Consider the following 16,396-nt stretch of genomic DNA (forward strand, 5'->3'; position numbering starts at 1 on the left):
GTCCTGCAGTTCCTCCACGACCGAGCAGGAGCGCAAGAGGCTGGAGCATGCAGACTGCACAGATGGCCACGGCAGCTCCACCATACGCAGAAAGTAAGTTCTCTGTCACCTCAGGTCCCCTGCTGTGTTTCATGTCGTCAGCTATAGGGAACACCAGGCAGTGGTGGTGATGATGATGATGATGTTGCTGGTTCATACAGATGGAGAGTGTGGTAATGAATGACCATAGTGCAGAAGTGTAATATCTGGCTTGGCTTTTAACCACTTAAACCCAATATACTTTGTCCCCCAGGGCTTTACTGTATACTAGGCCCCTTACTTTTCCCCATTCCTTCAGCGTGTTGTGAGCTTTTTTTGTTTGCCATCAGAATAAGAACGGTTTAAGTGGTTTACTGCATGTTCTTTTATAAGTTTTTTGGCTCAGCTGACTCTGGTCAGAGTTAATCCTCTCTGTAATGGAAGGAATATTTGATTCCTCCGTTATGACACTGTATAGGCTCAGAGCTGTGGTATTACCTTACCACTGCATGCTTCTAGCGTGTATAACAGAGAGGGTGAGAGAGGTGAGAGGGAAAGAGAGTGAATGGAGTGGAGAAAGAGGGTCTTTCGTTCACTTGATAATCTGATAATCCTGATCAGATTTCCATTTGTACCAGAGCTTTCTGTTTCCATTGTACAAGTTTCCATTGTACCAGAGCAATGTTTAATTGAGTGCGTGGGATGCTTGTGTGTGTGTGTGTGTGTGTGTGTGTGTGTGTGTGTGTGTGTGTGTGTGTGTGTGTGTGTGGAGAGAGAGTCCATGTATACATTTTTATAATATGTGTGCTCTGTGTAACCACTTAGTTATCCTAGCCCGGATGTATTGTAGCCCCCGAATCGCATTTCCCTTTCATTCAGGGAAATTAAAATTTGTCCTCCAGTCTACACCAATCTTTGCCGAAAATAGCCAATCTACAAGCTCACAACGCATCTCAACACGAACGTGTTGTGAGCTTATAGATTTCGCCAAATGTTTGGCCAAGAGTAGAGACACACTAGGATTCATGTTGTTATTGTGGGCATATGATTTCATTAGTGCGGGTCATTTAATTTGCATTTCATCTGGCTTCAGTGGACTGTAAGGTGTGTAGGAGTCGTGAGACCTCTTGGTAGGTACAGGTAGGTTCATTGCATACACAGAAAGGCCCCTCTGGCCTTTCTTGAACTTTTCAGACCTGCGAAGATATCTTCTTTGTAACATCTACCCACCGCATCCGGTCCAAACACAAGCTGACAAGCTGATCTGCAGGTCACAGTGTTGGAAGCAATGCCTTGGCAAACAAATCTGTTAGTGTTATATGTTTTTATTTTAACTAAACACACACGCACTACACACACACACACACACACACACCCACACACACACACACTACACACAAACACACACTTCACACAAACACGCACTACACACACACACGCACTACACACACACACACACACACACACACACACACACACACACACACACACACACACACACACACACACACACACACACACACACACACACACACACACACACACACAGAAGGCACACATGCCTGTGTAGAGTCTGCTTATGTTGGCAGTTGAAATAGAGTGGTTTCTTTCTTAGAGATAATAACCCATTGTTTCTTGTATGCAATTATCATTACTGGATTATGCCTTCCATGTGTCTGCCTTCTTATGATCACAAATTCACAATCCATTAGTCAGTGACTGATTCAGATGAGACCAAATCCCTTATTGATTGGAGTTTCTCTTCCACCTGATGCCTCGCTGCTTCCCCGCTGTCGTCCCGTGGGGTGAGTTAGTCACTAGATCCAAGCACATATTAGGTGTTTATGTGGGCGTTAAATGTGTTGATGAATTGTGCAAATGTAGATCATGGTGATTCTCCCCTGTTAATTGCCAACAGTATAGCTGTGGCTTACCCACTCTCTGAGATGCAGACTCAGACAAGCGTGTCACCACAAGTGTCACATTTAATAAATGGCAGCCAGCGGCGCTGTGGGCCCATGTTGTCCCTTCCTGGATGTGAGTCACCCCCCCCCCCCTCCTATTCAGCTGTATTGTACAGTACATGTGATTATTAGCTTAGGGTCAGTGATGGAACCCCTACCCTGATAACAAGAAAGCAGTGTTTACATTGGCCATGCTCCTGTCAATCTACAGACAGATTAGATTATATAGAGAAAGAGAAATTGAGAGAGAGACAGCGAAAGAGAAGTGAGGAGAGAGACAGTGGGAGACAGTACAGCGAGAGAGAGGACTACAAATCGTTTTGAAATGCTGAAATACTGCTGTCAACCTTTTCAAGAGTTTATCCCAAGCTATGGATGTATAACTACAGTATGTCTCACAGAAAATGCACAATTCTTATGGTTTCGTAAGATAGTTTACGTTTTCTCTAAATTGAAACTGTCTCTGCCAGGCCGAATTAAGGCGTGGCGTTTGTCTGTCCGTTTGTTTGTCTGTGAAGGCACTGTTGGCCCAATCAGCGTGAAACTTTGCAAGCATAGAGGGAGAGAGCATTTTTCACATTGCCTTTTATTAACATTTTTATAATTACTCCTAAAGATTACTCCTAACATTACGCAAATCGTCTCTATAAGCATTACCCATTATCTCTATAGTCATGTAATCAACACGTACTGTATCTGTCTGAATTTTCATATTCCATCCTGATTGGCTAAGATTAGCATCTAACAGTGGCTTGTTTTGAACAAAATGCCTTAAATCATAAACGCAGCATCCAGTTGCCGTGAAACATTGCAAGCATGTTCCGACTAGGCCGAGGAAGACAGGCCACCCTTTTCACATTGTCCTGTTATACCACCACCTGGAGGCAGGTTTTTGCAAAACACATTCTTTTAATATTACTCCTATAGATTTTGTCCAAACATCACGCAAATCGGCACACATTATCTCTATAGTGATCAAGTTGGATCTGGCTGGCGAATTCCGAACTTTGCTGTCCCACAATAACCTACCTGACCTGGTGGGGACTTGTGCTCCACATTTTCTATAGTTTTGATCCACTTTTGCTTTGGCAATATAAACGTATGTTTTCTCAAGCCAATTGAATTGAGAGAGAGGAGAGAGAGAGAGACAGACAGAGAGAGAGGAGAGAAAGAGAAGGAAGGAGTGAGACCCTGTCCCAGCATGCTTTGCACTAAAAGAGAAACACACACTGATCCACCATCTGTTAATGGGTTGAGAGAGAGACCTGGGGAGGGGGGAAGGGCCATCTTTCATTCTGTACAATTATTTTTGGGTCTTGGCTACAGAGGAGTGGTTGTCGTTGCGTCTGGTGTGTGTGTGTGTGTGTGTGTGTGTGTGTGTGTGTGTTTTTTTTTAATTCATAAACAATAGAAAGGCTACATGACCTGTGTCAGACATTCTGGGTCCCCTACCTGCACATGGTGACATCATCAAAACTAAGCAGCTCATTTCCTCTCCTCTGTCAACATTGGTACATCAAGATCCTCCCGTCCGCTTTGTACTGTGTGTGTGTGTGTGTGTGTGTGTGTGTGTGTGTGTGTGTGTGTGTGTGTGTGTGTGTGTGTGTGTGTGTGTGTGTGTGTGTGTGTGTGTGTGTGTGTGTGTGTGTGTGTGTGTGTGTGTGTGTGTGTGTGTGTGTGTGTGTGTGTGCCATATATGGAGAAGGCGATGCTTTCTGTACCCGTGATCTGTATCTGAAGCACTTGTTGTAGAGTTTTCTCAAGTTTGCGCATCCACTATTGTTTGTGTTCAAGAAATTTCTTGTAAAATGTGAATACAAATAAAGATGATAAATGTGCGCGTGCGGACAATGGCATGTGCCTGCCTAAGCAGGTTCGTGCAAGTACACGCCACATGTGAAATGGGGAGGGTGAGAGATTAATTAGTGTGACCAGAGAGAGTAATTAAACTGGCCCAGGGGTGATAATTACTGCTGCGTGTGTACAGTATATGTGTGTGTCCGCGTGCGTGCCTGCGTGTACAGTAGAACAGTGGTTGTCAAACTTTTTCATGCCAAGGACCACCCAAATTGCATGTGGCCACGGATCCCCTTCTGAAAATGTTTGTGGCAGGGACCACCAGAAGAGAAGATTTGTGTACAAAAATAATCAAAACTAGAAAAAGGTCTCAGGTCAGGGATGTTTGTTGTGGGCGTGCATTGTTTGGGAGCGACTTAAGTAGATGGAACTGTATTGTGTTGTAGGTAGAGGATATATTATCACAATATTAGGATGATGCTGAGTTCATGATTTGAGGCATTTTGTTCAAACCACACCTGCAAACTTTGATGTCAATCAAAAGTCCAACCGGGGAAACTCCCCCCTGTCAGGTGAAAAGACCCCCCCCCCCCCCCCCTCTCTCTCTCTCATTAGCAGGCAACAGTGCAGCACTATCTATCTCTCTCTATCTCTGTTTCTGGCACAACAGCGCCCCTACTGGTACTCATAGTCATACTGGTGCCCATTAACGTCACATAGGTGAACACATAGGTGAACGAACACATAGGTGAACACGGACATTGCTGTTCCTTGGAGTGGTTGGACCACTCAAAAAATGAGTTAGAAAAAAATAAAATAATAATATATTATTTTTAGAGAACTGCTGCTCTATAGTATATCTCCATCACCGTCCTCCACCTCTATCTCTGCACACTGAGGACACTGAGCACACTGTTGTTCTGCAGGGAGACATTCAGAGAGTGTTTATTTAAAGCCTGATTTACACTTTGTGTTACGACGGTGTCTTTGCACCGGAAATAGATGATCTACAAGCTCACAACGAGTCGCTGACGCAACGCACCGTGAGCTTGCGGATCAGTTATTTTGGCGCCCTTGTATGACAGCTTAAATTAGGCAGAATGATGTGGAGAATGATGCTTATGAGCTTTTGTTTCAGTGGAGGACAATGTGTTGCATCTCCTTCACACTTACTGTGCCCTCTCTTCCCACTGCAGCAGATATGACTCAGAGAGACAACCAAGATGCAGAAATAAAATTGCTTTAGTGGTTTTGCTCAACGCCTTTCGTCCTTATCTTCTGCTTATTCTGACTAAAAGAACAATCTGCTCTGCTTTCTGATTGTCACTGAATGGACGGCCGATTATCTCCACCAGGAGATGTTTTGTGTGTGTGTGTGTGTGTGTGTGTGTGTGTGTGTGTGTGTGTGTGTGTGTGTGTGTGTGCGTGCGGCTAATCGTGCATGGTACTACTAGGCAATAGGCATCAGCATATATTTCTGTGCATGCTCACCACGCTGATAGCAGGCCACGGTCAAGGACCTCAATTCTCAACACTTTAGCAAAGCGGTCATCAACAGCTATGTCATTTTATTAATTTAGAGAGCAGAGCAATCATCCCTCCAGAGATTATAAGTGTGCGAAAATAATACCTTTCTGAAAACATGCTCTATACCAAACGGGTTGTTTGTCATAATAACATGTTTTGGGTGATGTGATCAGGGGATCCCAGGGCTGCACTACTATTTCATGCCTGTAGGTAGACATACCTATACTGTAGGTAGGCTATGTATGATACTCGCTAGGGCTTGACACCGAAACGTGTCTGTGTATGCTGCCCGTGCCTTATTATTTTCTTACTTGTCAGGACACTGAGCTAACCTCATGACTCTGAGGGTCAACGTTGGGTCTGCTCTGCTCGGTCTGTGTTGACATGGTGGGAAAAGTACTCACATGTTTTACTTATGTAAAAGTATCACTACTGAAATGTAGAATTTTCTTGAGTAAAAGTACAAAAGTATTGGTATCAAAGTAGATATTTCAGTGTGTTCTGTGCAAGGCTCCCTGGCATGGAGGCATCTTTGTGAGAAGAGTGGTGTAGGCAGGCTGGCATGGTGAAAGTGTTTACATAATAAGAGCGGTTAGAGCACAAGCTTGTATATGTGTTTCAAGAACCATCAGTAGAGAATAACCCATACAAATGGGTCAGCCGCTATTGATGACGAATGAAACATATAATACAAGTGGATGAAGATGTAGCAGATGGAAGATGGACAAGATCTACTCAACAGCTAATGAAGGAGAATTCTTTCTTTGATGTAATAATGTAGACAACAGCCATTCAAAACTGGATGGCATGCACTCAAGACTCATCTATTGCGTTCTTAAGAGTACTCTTATAAGAGTCTTACTTCCACTGTGAATACTGTGGCTATATTGATTTGGTCACTCTCTCAGCTAGTATTGATTATTTTATCATGTCAAAACATTTTCTTTTTTTTTAAATATGTTTTTATTAGTAGAAAGTTTGATTCAAACTGAGTCAGTTTTGAGTCAAACTCTTTTCTTTCAAGACAATATTAACAAATTAAAAAAAACAGTCCAAAATTGAGTATAAACAATGGGACATAAGAAAATGAAACGAGAATTACAAAGACAGTAAAAATAAATAATAATATATGTTATCCAAGTACAAGAGATGATCACAAGTTATGCTAGTAATAATTGAATTGTAATGTTGTCATATAACACCCCCTATCAATTATATACACCTTTATTGACAATTCAGGCAATCATTTATAAAAAGTAAAATAAATAACCCAATATTAACTAAGTTAGTCCGTCGGAAGTACTCTCAGATTTTCTAAATAGGTGATAAATGGCTGCCAGCCAGAGAAGAACCTTTCTATTGAACCTCTAATTGTAAACCCCATCATATCCATAAGCCACATAGCCACCAAAGGAGAGGTTGGAGATTTCCATCCTAATAGTATTCACAACATTTTCTGAGTGAAGTTAAAGGCATATTTGTCGTTGTAGTGTACAATAGAGTTCTAATCTTTCACACTTCTTGAGGACCTGACGCTTTGGCTGAATAGTGTTTTATCCACTTTAAAGGTGATGTTGTGTTTTTATTTTCACTGTAGGAGTCAGAGAAACATCCATGGCCCAGGCTTCTTTGAAAATTGTGAAAGTTATGGTTGCTGTGGAAACTGTGAAACGTTCCCAGAGGGTAGCTCCAATATGTTACCACCAACACCCCCACCCCCAACCCACCTGCCAGGTCCCATCATGGGCCCACAGTTTCAGTACTAATGGGTCCATTTGGTTCCATTTGTACACTCTCAGAGTTAAATTAGCATTGATTTTACAATATAAATTGTGGGTCCCAGAGATAGAAATGCCATTAAATCGGGGTCCGTAGACTAATGCATGTCAAACTGGGGGTCCTTGAAATTAAACTGGTTGAGAATCACTGCTAGAGACGTAAAAATCTTCTCTTATGGGGGTCCCTGGCATATCTTTTCAAATGGGGGTCCGCGGGGCTAATTAGTGTCAATTTGGGGGTCCTTGAGATGAAAAAGTTTGGGAACCACAGCCACTGCAGTAGAGGGACCCCCCCCCCGGGGACTCTACTCTGTAATTTCTCGACCGGTTCGGACGCGGGGTGTTTCGCCGGAACCGGCCCGCCACCCTGGGTGCGTTCCTGTGGGTCTGGAAGTTCCAGGGACCCCCCGGGGACCCCCACACGGAGTTATAGTGAATTTGTACACTCCCAGAGTTACAGACTCGTTAGGATCAATGTTTACCCCTGGTGGTCCCCGGACCCCGTGTTGAAATCCAGCCACTCATACTGTACTTCATTGACTGGAGTCCCCTACATTTTGCCCCTACACCAAATCTCCTTTCTGAAAATAGGCGAACTATTCATGTTGCGCTTATGCATTGTGAGCTTGTGGATCCCCAGCCCCAGAATTGGGATGCTAGGCTTCAATAGACAGTTCAATAGATAGTTAAATAGACGCTCTTCACCTCTGCCCGGCTTGTCTCGTTTGGAATAACACCAACACCACTTGTCATTTGCTTTGTTAATTTGGCAGCTGCGTGTGGAACGCAATCATGGCTGAACAACAGGCGCACTAAATTAGAGCCAAATTAGCACTTGGGGAGTGTTATTAGCACGGGCTGCGTGGCGCGGGGAAGGTTTGTGAAAGCGTGCTGTCACTTCATGCATCAGTGCCACTTAAAACCTTATACACTTCATTGACCAACCTCCCTCGGGGGTGGGCTATACTCCTCCTTTTGTCCCTCTACACCAAATCTCTGGCGAGAATTCTGCAGAAGATATCGTGATGACTCATAAGTGTGGCCGTATACGTGGTGCCTGGCGGAGGATAGTTTTTCACATGTTTCACATGTTTCACACATTGAATTCAGCACTGAAGCACTTCCACAGTGACATCAGACATCTCTCTACTGAAGGGTACCTCAGGACATTTCATTCCTGTGATGTTTTTATTTATTTATAATAACTTGAATTTATATAGCGCCTTTCAAGAAACCCAAGGACGTTTATCACAATGTGAGCCTGTGGAGCTGCTGGAGCTATTTGCATTATATTAGAAACAACTTTTTGAATGAATAACTTCAGAGTTCTGTGTTCCTAGGCTCAGTACCACACAACCGGGTCCCAAATTAGGTTATGAGAGCCTTATCTGAGACCCAGCTATATAAACGTATTTGGAACAAATCCACGTGAAATAATAATCACATTTGGAACCGTTTCCGGAACCTTTTTATCACACTGTCGGAGATGTATGTGGACTTCACGTCTGCTGTACAATTACAGCCAGCCAGCGGTTCTTCAAGGACGACCATAGCTCTGACTCTGAGAGAGTAGTTACAGACCTGTAAGGGTCTATTGGAAACCCTGGCTATAGGAATCATTAAAGGGGAACATTTAAGGAAATCAGACCATTAAGAAGGAGTTGTTAAGGAATCAGACCATTAAGAAAGAGTTGTTAATACACAAAGGAATGGATCCCAACGCTAAACACAGCACCAGGTTTTTCAGGCACACGTTCTTGTACTTGCAGAGCCATATAAAGTAGCTGTTTGTCACCGGGAATATTCTGGTGACTTTATCCATCGCTGTTCCTTACATGCACATACAATAGGTGGCAGTTTGAATGGGGCATGTTAGTCAAACACTTGTGTGCATGCTCCACGTAGCAGAATAGTAATACTGGTTACCGTGGGAACTGTACTATGTGGGCGAGAGACGTAGAACGGAGAGAGAGCAAGAGAAGAGACTAGAGGGTTGGGGAGAGAGAACGACATGCAGGTGAAAGACAGGATGGAGTGAGTGATGCAGAGACCGAAACCTGACGACAGGTGACAGGTTCCTCTTCAGAAGGACCTCAAGAGTGGCCTGGTGACATTTACTTGAGACTGAACATAAGGCGACACAGTTGTCACCTTATGGAATGAGTCCTCCTGGTTCTGTCCTTCAACTCTTTTAAATAAAGCCATTTACTTTTTTTTTTACTTTTTCTTGGATGAATCATGGCTAAATCTGGAAACCCACATGGTTAGACACACATGCATGCACACACAGGCAAACGTGTGCACACACACACAGACACACCACCAGCCTACACATCAATCATAGCAGGTGTTGGTGTTGCGTAGATGGAGCTGAGTGGTAGCTGTGCACCTCCTCGTCACCGTTTTCGCCTGGCGCTCCGCGCTCGGCGAACGAACGCCCCCTCACAGTCAGTCCACACTGTTGCCAAGCAGCAGGAGACTGGAGCTCCAAGTGGGAAGCAGAGAGGAGTGAGGTGCATGGGGGGTGTATGAAAACACTTGACTTTAGGCTACAGCGCAGCATGTGTGGGGTTATCCGACACTCTTTTGGGGTAGTGGGGGACCGGACCGGGGCTCACAAACTGGAGGTGGTATGAAAGGTTTACTCGTTACCAGTATCAGAACTGGCTTCATGGTCATACCAGTTTTACAGGAAATATATATATATTTTTTTTTCTCTCTCTTTTTTCTCTTTTTTTGCCCTAATAGATCATCTACAGTGCTCTCTCTGGCCAATAGGAGGCAATGGAAGTTGCTCTGTGTCATGAAACATATTTTTTACAGTCCATGCATGATACAGGTGGTTTGATGTGAGTTTAAGATGCAATGTAGCATTGCAGGTGATGCGTGTTTCTGCTATAGATAGACTCCACCCACTCACTGCCACCCCCATTCCTCCACGAGGCGAAGGAAGACATTTGAAGATTCAAAGAGATTTCATTAGTCACTCTCTCGCAAGTATTTGCAGTAACACGCATGTCGTTGTGACATCATGCTCCACAGTTTGTACCAATAACATATAATATTATTTACAAGGAAGGTACAATAACAGCTACAACAAGTTGAGAATGTACACAGTATGATAATAGCAACCGGCTTGTACAGCATATACAGTATAGAGCCGTGTGTGTTCTGTGATGTGTTATTACCACCTCCACCCCTCTCCACATCCTATTTCCATTCTATTCTCTCCATCATCTCCTCCACCCCTCTCCACATCCTATTTCCATTCTACTCTCTCCATCATCTCCTCCACCCCTCTCCACATCCTATTTCCATTCTATTCTCTCCATCATCTCCTCCACCCCTCTCCACATCCTATTTCCATTCTATTCTCTCCATCATCTCCTCTCATTCCTCTCTTCCTCTTCTGTACATTATTTTCACCCTTGCCCTCCTCCACGTTCTACCCTGCTGCCTCTCTCTCTCTCTCCTCCCACTCCTCTCTCTGCCACACTCCAGCTTTAAATACCCACCAGCTCACTCATCCTCTCAATGCAATTACATTATATTTATTAATTATTTTCTATTTCAGCCTCCACTTTCTGTACTCTCTGCTGTTGATCGGCCTTAAGACCCCGTATGGTTTGACCCTTTCCACCAGTGCACTTAGTTTCACAACGTGTATTATTCTGTACAGAGAGAGTGTGTGTGAGTCAGAGGGTGAGAAAGAGAGAGAGAGAGAGAGAGAGTGGGGGGGGGGAGTAGAGGGGGGAGGAGGAGGAGGAGGAGAGATATACCAGCAGTGTGTGGGTAGCATGTGAGTTTTGTTTCTCTATGGAGTGTGTGTGTGTGTGTGTGTGTGTGTGTGTGTGTGTGTGTGTGTGTGTGTGTGTGTGTGTGTGTGTGTGTGTGTGTGTGTGTGTGTGTGTGTGTGTGTGTGTGTGTGTGTGTGTGTGTGTGTGTGTGTGTGTGTGTGTGTGTGTGTGTGTGTGTGTGTGTGTGTGTGTACTAGGGTATTCAGGGACTCAGGCACTCGTGCTCGTGAAGCAGAAATAAGTTCCTGGAGTCTTGTCACTGTGAATGGCTCTCTTCTCTCTCGCCTATAGCGGGATGCATTAGCTGCTGCTAAAATAAAACATACGACTCACAAAACCACCACACACAGACTGAATGAGCACGGCTTAGCGTTACGTAATATTAGCATCTGGATTTCTCCACGACCAGCACATCTTCCTCTGAAGCTGATGTTCATTATTAGGTTCATTATTACGTGTTTTTATGTGTGCTGTCACTGTGTAGATGTAGATTTTGGAAACCCTTGTAGGCCAGGTCACATGGTCTTTCTGTTTGTCGAGATTTAATATCCACAATATTGAAGCCAGGATCAGTGAATTCCACCGGAATCATCGGAATCTGTATCATAAACTTCATGTCTATAAAAAGTACACAATACAATGAAGTGGAGAAAAAGCCTTTACTCAGTGGCTGTTTCGAAAACAGCCTTCTTCAGGGTCCTTCATGAATTCCAAAGAGAGTACAAAGGGAACAAGGAGTAAAAAAAAGGGTTCCTTTCGGTTAAATGAACACTGAGGAGTACTGTAGAGCGGCTAACGAATCAGTTGCTTGTCTTCAGTGGGAACTCCATTAAAACAGCTGCTAGATGTAGTTGTAGTGTCATTAGAAACTTCTATAACATCTGCTTTAAGTAAATCAGTGAGTAACTCATTACCGTCTATCTGCCGTTTATCCCTCTCTATGCTGTATCTTCCTCTCTCCACACTCCTCAGTGTCTCTTCATCCCTCTATCTCGTCCTCTCTCTCCACACTCCTCAGTGTCTCCTCATCCCTCTATCTCGTCCTCTCTCTCCACACTCCTCAGTGTCTCCTCATCCCTCTATCTCGTCCTCTCTCTCCACACTCCTCAGTGTCTCCTCATCCCTCTATCTCGTCCTCTCTCTCCACACTCCTCAGTGTCTCTTCATCCCTCTATCTCGTCCTCTCTCTCCACACTCCTCAGTGTCTCCTCATCCCTCTATCTCGTCCTCTCTCTCCACACTCCTCAGTGTCTCTTCATCCCTCTATCTCGTCCTCTCTCTCCACACTCCTCAGTGTCTCTTCATCCCTCTTATCTCGTCCCCTCTCTCCACACTCCTCAGTGTCTCTTCATCCCTCTATCTCGTCCCCTCTCTCCACACTCCTCAGTGTCTCTTCATCCCTCTATCTCGTCCCCTCTCTCCACACTCCTCAGTGTCTCTTCATCCCTCTATCTCGTCCCCTCTCTCCACACTCCTCAGTGTCTCCTCATCCCTCTATCTCGTCCTCTCTCTCCACACTCCTCAGTGTGTCTCCTCCACACCTAAGTGACAGGGACACAGTGTCCTTGACAGCAGCTGGCCGCAATGACAGACCTGTCATTTCCAACATGCTAATCTGAACCGCTGTTCAGCCCCACGTGGCAGAGAAGCCATGATAAACAGATGTTGAGTGAGGTGGAGAGGCCTTTTGTGTTGAATGCATATGTTGTGCATGTATTACATGAGATTGATTTTACATTTGAGTTCCCATGGGGATTGCTATACCGTAGTGTTTGACAATGGATTGGTTGTTTTATTTTGTATTAAATTAATGCATTATGTATACACATACACATACCTATTTCATACCTATTTTATGTATACTATACACATACGTATAAACCCATAAACACCCCCGTAGATATGGCCACCATGGGTGGTGATAGGGACAGGGTCGGTTTTAGCCTGCCTCACCAGAGTGGGCAGATGAAATTATAGTGGGGCAACTCCAATCAAAGGTTATTGCCCATAACTTTTGATTGGGTGGGCAGGACGCACGTTTGGGTGGGTTCTGTGGAACCCATGTGGTTCCATTGTATAGGCCAGGCCTACTCACTTATACTCTCCATTTGGACCCCTGGTAGGCCCCGGACCCGATATTGAGAAACAGTAGATTAAGTAATGCATTACAGTGACGGGAATTGTTAGACAAAAAAACAACACCTAACACCTACTGACACACGCTCATATCCGACTTCTGTCTTTAATGTTAAAGATTGCAGTCTGCATTCATTCCCCGAACAAATGACTCGTCAATAGTCAAAAGTTTATTTTATTCCTTGTTTTATGGCATGGCTCTGGACGGGGTAGCCGTCTATAAGCGGGTCTCTGTCTGTCTGTCTGCCTGGAGCTAATCTCACAAACCACTGGACCGATCACGCCCAACTTTCTTGTGCACACTGCAGCTGTAGGTGGCAGTATTGGCCCAATACTGGGGTATCAAAATGTCATGCGCTGATGCAGGTGCAATGCATTTTGAGGACATTTATATCCATTATATTGTGACTCATGCGCCACTATTGAAGATAAGTGCTCTCTCTCTCTCTCTCTCTCTCTCTCTCCCTCTGCAAGCATCAGGATACACAGTGGTAATGCTCAGTTACCAGTTATTAATTGAAACACTTTTCAACATTTGATCTGACTTGTCTACTTTTGAATTCAGGCTCGATCTGTTTGACTATGCATGAGTTTTGGTGGGTTGTCTTATCGTATCGCCTCGGCTCTCCCACTCTGTCATTAAATGTGGATCAAACAATATCAACTGACAAACTCTCGCTACCTTTGGGGTGCAATGAAAAACTATACACAACATCTCGAATCTAAACTATACCAGTAAGACACCCTGAGGGCGAGAAGCGACCTAAAGAGCGAGGTCGCATCCACGCATCCGCCTGAGTGACGGCAGACTCTGGGCGAGCGCTGGTGCTTTGGCATGGGGGTCAGATCAACATTATGGAATGAATTCTGTACTGGCCATATATGGAGCATGTCTTGAGTGTACAGGCTTTGATGAGGTCAGATCAACGTATTGCGTATGGAATGTCAGAACAGGTCAGCTCCATATATAGAGATCTAAGGGTGGCAGCGGGGACAGTGGCTTGAGTGTACAGGCTTTGATGAGGGCCCAGGTAGGGCCGGGCCTTCATTTTCGGGCGTGTTGAGAACTCTAGTTTTTGCCAGCTGCCGGGCGCGGCTGCACTAATAACTTTGGAGCGGCCCATCTAGAGTTTAAAGTGACAGGTATCAGTCAAAAGGGAGACATCGAAGAGGAAGGACGGGGTATGGAAGGATCAACATATGGAATGTCAGAACAGGTCGGCTCATATATGGAGATCCATGGGTTTGAGGTTTGAGGTCAGATGTAGAGTTGCTGCCCGGTGCCATATATGCAGATCTAGGTGATGATCCAGTCTTCTCCATGTATGTCTACTAGAATTTCGCCCCCCTTCGGGGGGCGAAATCCTAGTGTCGTTGCAGCGCAATATGGGAAGAAGGAAATTGCGGGAGTTGACAGACTCAGAACCGAATAGTTCTGATGATCCTCATGGGGGCTACCCGCAGCCCCGCCTCCCCGCAGGCCCCCCCCCCACAGCGGTGGAAAAAAATAAGTTGATGTTTTCACTGGTACTTTGGGTAGGCTACAGCAGTGATACTCAACCTCAGGCCCGCGGGCCACATCAGGCCCGCGGGACCATTATGACTGGCCCACCAATGAAAATCTTAAAAAAAAGGAAAAAAAAATCTGGAAAATGAAATAAAAATAAATAAATCTGAATGAAGTTATCTTTAATTACATTATTATAAGTAATACTATTAGAGTTGTACTATTACTCGAACGAAAATAAAAGTTTGGGGCGGGGGGGGGGGGGGAGATGCAATGCAAATGAAAGACATATACTGTGTATCCCTATTCCCTGACATAATTTTATAGCTAAACGGACAGAATTCTATTTTATTTGAATGATGAAACCCAGCTGCCATTAATAGTTCTTCACTTATAGCTATCTATTTTCAGGTAGATTGTTTTATTTTACTCAGTCAGCCATATCACTACTACATTTTTTTCATGAAAAAGGTCATAGCTGGGTAATCTATTTTCAGGCAAATTGTGTTTATTGTATTTTATTTTACTCAGCCATAACAATTTATTTTCTGTTAACCAACTTGCTGGCTGGCAGGCAGGCAGACAGCTACTCATAGACAGGCAGACAGACAGCTACTCATGGATAATTGGACAGGCAGGCAGTCAGACAGCTACTCATAGACAGGCAGACAGACAGCTACTCATGGAGAATTGGACAGGCAGGCAGACAGCTACTCATAGACAGGCAGACAGACAGCTACTCATGGAGAATTGGACAGGCAGGCAGGCAGACAGCTACTCATAGACAGGCAGACAGACAGCTACTCATGGAGAATTGGACAGGCAGGCAGGCAGACAGCTACTCATAGACAGGCAGACAGACAGCTACTCATGGACAATTGGACAGGCAGGCATGAAGGCAGACAGCTACTCATAGACAGACAGACAGCTACTCATGGACAATTGGACAGGCAGGAAGGCAGACAGCTACTCATAGACAGACAGACAGCTACTCATGGACAATTGGACAGGCAGGCAGGCAGACAGCTACTCATAGACAGACAGACAGCTACTCATGGACAATTGGACAGGCAGGAAGGCAGACAGCTACTCATAGACAGGCAGACAGACAGCTACTCATGGACAATTAGGCAGGCAGGCAGGCAGACAGCTACTCATAGACAGGCAGACAGACAGCTACTCATGGACAATTAGGCAGGCAGGCAGACAGCTACTCAGACAGGCAGACAGACAGCTACTCATGGACAATTGGACAGACAGGCAGGCAGGCAGACAGCTACTCATAGACAGGCAGGCAGACAGCTACTCATAGACAGGCAGACAGTAAGACAGCTACTCATTGACAGACAGACAAATAACTACTCATGGACAGACAGACAGGCAGGCAGGCAAAGAGCTACTCATGTTATGTTATTATGTTATTATAACAGCTACTCATGTTATGTGCAATAATTTGTGCAGTTATGGAAACAGCTCTTTGTGTTTATGCAAGAAAATACATTTATTTATTTACATATTGTGTGCATGCACATTGTACTTTCCGCCGCGGATTTATTTATTTCCCAAATGGTCTAAAATTGAGTTATTTAGCATACTTTTACCAATGAATTAGCCTATACACAGACAACGACTGATTAGCCTATTTTGGACGATATGGGTCTTTTCTCGAGTCACTCCGCTGAAAGTGTCAGTGTTGCTGCCTTACACACCCGCCGCCTATGGGCACTGTACTGTAGGCATATAATACCTGGCTAGGTGAAAACAAAAGAAACCCGATTAGCATTTGAGTACTTTTAACACCTCTGAACAGCCGGCGGAATTCCAGAGCATGTGTAAATACGCTAGTATGCAGTCTGTGACAGAGTCACAGAG

General features: G+C 44.5%; 1 protein-coding gene across 1 annotated transcript in view; it reads left to right on the forward strand.

Moving 5' to 3' along the window:
* Positions 1-16,396, forward strand: part of iqsec2b (IQ motif and Sec7 domain ArfGEF 2b) — a 60,307-nt gene continuing 43,911 nt past the window's right edge. Inside the window, 1 exon segment of the mRNA XM_080764347.1 lies at positions 1-93. The gene's annotated coding sequence lies outside the window, so the exon portion shown is untranslated.

This window comes from Protomyctophum bolini (genome assembly GCF_963924005.1).
Source record: "Protomyctophum bolini genome assembly, chromosome: 5".
NCBI lineage: Eukaryota > Metazoa > Chordata > Actinopteri > Myctophiformes > Myctophidae > Protomyctophum > Protomyctophum bolini.